This window comes from Somniosus microcephalus, chromosome 33 (genome assembly GCF_052327205.1).
Source record: "Somniosus microcephalus isolate GS21.2 chromosome 33, FLI_Smic_1.0, whole genome shotgun sequence".
NCBI classification, from domain to species: domain Eukaryota; kingdom Metazoa; phylum Chordata; class Chondrichthyes; order Squaliformes; family Somniosidae; genus Somniosus; species Somniosus microcephalus.
Genome location: NC_141019.1, coordinates 20,041,031 through 20,045,210, shown reverse-complemented (window position 1 = coordinate 20,045,210; position 4,180 = coordinate 20,041,031).

The window sequence follows — 4,180 nt, the reverse complement described above, 5'->3', positions numbered from 1 at the left end:
AGACTGCAAGTGCCGAGATGTAAAAGCCGCAGTGTACACTGACGAGCTTGCTCGCGATGCCTTCATCACAGGCCTCAGCTCCACTTACATCCGGCAAAGACTGCTGGAAAAAACGGGGTTGGACCTGAAACAGGCTGCGGACACCGCGCGATCCCTGGATGTGGCCCAGAGAAACTCGGACGCCTACTCTTCAGCCCGCGCCGTCCACGCCGCCACGTGTGCACCGAGGGCGCCGCCATCTTGGAAGGCATCTTCCCCGCCCGACAGCCCGACACCGGCTGGGCCCCGCTCTCCCCCCAGAAGCCCTACGACAGCCGCGATGCGTCAGGGACCCAACTGCTACTTCTGCGGGCAGCCAAAGCACACCAGAAACCTGTGCCCGGCGAAAGGCACCACCTGCTTTAAGTGCGGTAAGAAGGGGCACTTCGGAAAGGTGTGCAGAGGGAACCCCGCCGGAAAACCAACTGCCGGAAAACCCGCCACTGCCGCGTGTGCGCCGTGGGAGCGGCCATCTTGGACGCCATCTTGCCCGACCTCGTGGGGTCCGCCATCTTGTGAGCAGACAGCGTGGACGCCATCTTGTATCGATCAGAGCCCTACAGTGGCATCGGTCACAGTGGACCAGACCAGGCCGCACCCGCTATCCAGGTCAATGGTGGACATCGAGGTAAATGGGTGCCGGGTTAAATGCTTAATTGACAGTGGAAGCACGGAGAGCTTTATTCACCCAGAACTGGCACAACAACTCTCCCTAAAGGTGGTCCCTACTCAGGGTACCATCTCTATGGCTGATAAAACCCAGACATCGACCATTCTGGGTTACTGCACGGAACAATTGTGCGTTAACGGAACTGTATATGATAATTTTAAAGTATTAATCATGAAGAACCTATGTGCGAGCGTGATCTTGGGCCTGGATTTCCAGTGCAACCACCAAAGCATCACGCTCAAGTACGGTGGGTCCCAGCCGCCCCTCACAGTGTGCGGTCTGGCTACCCTGAAGGTAAAGCCGCCTTCGCTATTCGCGAACCTTACCCCTAACTGCCGGCCAATAGCAGGAGGTACAGCTGGGAGGACAGGCGGTTTATCGCGACCGAGGTAGACAGGCTCCTGAAAGAGCGCATTATTGAACGCAGCAACAGCCCGTGGCGCGCCCAAGTGGTAGTGGTAAGGGGTAGCGAGAAGAAACGGATGGTGATCGACTATAGTCAAACGATCAACAGGTACACCCTACTAGACGCCTACCCGCTACCCCGCATATCAGAAATGGTGAACCAAATCGCCCAATACCGGGTGTTCTCCACCATCGACCTCAAGTCAGCGTACCACCAGCTCCCTATCAGACCAGAGGACCGCCCGTACACCGCCTTCGAGGCGAACGGACGCCTCTACCAATTCCTCAGAGTCCCCTTTGGGGTGACGAATGGGGTCTCGGTCTTCCAGAGGGAGATGGACCGCATGGTCGATGACCACCACTTGCAGGCAACCTTCCCCTACCTCGACAACGTCACCATCTGTGGTCACAACCAGCAGGATCACGACTCGAACCTCGAGAGGTTCCTGAAAACCGCACAAAAACTCAACCTCACCTACAACGAGGACAAGTGCGTTTACAACACCACGCGCCTCTGCATACTAGGCAGCGTGGTGGAGAATGGGGAAATCGGGCCAGACCCCGACCGATTGCGCCCCCTACGGGAGCTGCCCCTGCCCAACACTCCCAAAGCCCTGAAAAGGTGCCTGGGGTTATTTTCTTATTATTCCCAATGGGTCCCCAACTACTCCGACAAAGCCCGCCCCCTCTTGAAAGCATCCTCTTTCCCGCTCTCTGCTGAGGCCCACGCCGCCTTCAAAAGCATTAAGCAGGATATTGAGCGGGCCACGCTACAGGCAGTGGACGAGAACACTCCATTTCAAGTGGAAAGTGATGCGTCTGACTTCGCCTTGGCGGCCACCCTCAACCAGGCGGGGCGGCCCGTAGCTTTCTTCTCGAGGACCCTCCAAGGGCCCGAGATCAGACACTCCTCCGTGGAAAAGGAGGCCCAAGCCATCGTGGAGGCAGTGCGCCACTGGCGCCACTACCTAGCCGGCAAACGCTTCACCCTACTTACCGACCAGCGGTCGGTAGCGTTTATGTTCAATAATAAACAGAGGGGGAAGATTAAAAATGATAAGATTCTTAGGTGGCGGATCGAGCTCTCCACCTTCGAGTACGACATCATTTACCGGCCAGGGGCCCTTAACGAATCCCCTGACGCCCTCTCACGAGGGATGTGTGCCAGCGCCACCGGGGATCGGCTACAGACCCTCCACAACGACCTCTGCCACCCAGGGGTCACGCGGCTGTTCCACTTCATAAAGTCTCGTAACTTACCCTACTCGATTGAGGAAGTTCGGTCCCTGACCAGGAACTGCCGCACTTGCGCTGAGTGCAAGCCTCGGTTCTACCGCCCAGATAGAGCCCACTTAATCAAAGCTACACGGCCCTTTGAGCGGCTCAGCTTAGATTTCAAGGGCCCCCTCCCGTCCGTCGACCGCAATGTTTACTTCCTGAACATTGTGGACGAATACTCCCGGTTCCCATTCGCCTTCCCCTGCCCAGACATGACCAGCGCCACGGTCATTAAATGCCTCAACAGCCTGTTCTGCCTGTTCGGTATGCCGAGCTACATCCATACGGATAGGGGGGCGTCCTTCATGAGCGAAGAGCTACGCCAGTACATGCTGTCCAAGGGGATCGCCACGAGTTGTACCACCAGCTACAACCCCCGGGGTAACGGCCAAGTGGAGCGAGAGAACGGGACAGTATGGAAAGCAGTCACTCTAGCTCTAAGGACCAAGGGCCTCCCTATCTCCCGCTGGCAGGAAGTCCTCTCGGATGTGCTCCATTCGATACGGTCGCTATTGTGTACGGCCACTAATACCACGCCTCATGAACGAATGTTTGTCTTTCCCCGGAAATCCACCTCAGGCGTATCCATGCCGTCATGGCTCTCCACCCCAGGTCCGGTACTCGTGCGAAGGCATGTGAGGGGCCACAAGACGGACCCTCTCGTGGAGCCAGTACACCTACTCCACGCCAACCCCCAATACGCATATGTCCGGCACGCCGACGGAAGGGAGGACACCGTGTCCATAAAAGACGTCGCCCCAGCCGGCATCGACAACAACCACGGCAATAGCGGCAACGAAAATCACAGCAACTCTTACCCACCCACTACTCTTTCATCACCCCCGGAAGAACACCGACCAACGGCACCCCCACCAACTACCCCTCCAACAACCCTGGCGGCACCCCCGGCAGAGACCCAGGAGGCTACCAGGGACACCCAGCCGACACCCGCGGCACCGCAACAGCCACGTCGGTCGCAGAGGACTATCAAACCCCCGAACAGACTAAATCTATAGAAGGGGTGAATGTGATGAAATATTCCATTCACCACTGCCTGTGACTGAGATCGGTTTCAGTGTCATTTCCCTTCCCCCAGACCTCATTGTATTGTGTACTGGAATGTGCTGTATTGTATACTGGAATGTGCTGTGTGTAGGGCTCCGCCCATACCTGGCCCCGTTTGTAAGCTAGCTTCAGTCTGGCCTCAGTCTCCAGAAGGAAGACATCTCTCTCTCTTATGTGTTACCTTCTAAGTTAATAAAAGCCTTGTTTTTGTTCTGCTAACTTTGAGTCTCGGAATTATTGAGGCACATCACCAACACCATCAGAAACAGATTATCCGGTCACTTATCTCACTGCTGTTTGTGGGACCTTGCTGTGCACAAATTGGCATTTCCTACATTGCAACAGTGACTGCACTTCAACGGTAATTAATTGGATGTGAAGCAGCTTGGGATGTCCTGAGGACATAAAAGGCACTGCATAACTGCCAGCACCAGCTGAGGACAACTAACTCAGTACAGACCAGAGATTGAACCTGGGAACTCCCAGCCCTGTATGCTTGAGCTACCTGCTGGAGGAACTCATTCAGCTCTGAGGGGCTTGAGTGAAATTTTCATTTTCGTGGGCAAGACTCCCACGAGAGCGCTGACTGTGCCAAAATCATCATTTGCAGCGGTTGACTAAGTGTCTAAATTCTATGAACTCGTTAAAGCTCACTATCAAACGGCAAGCATCCTTTACAAGGTAAGCTTTGCAAGACCGGCTCTTGGTGTGAAGATTGGTTGA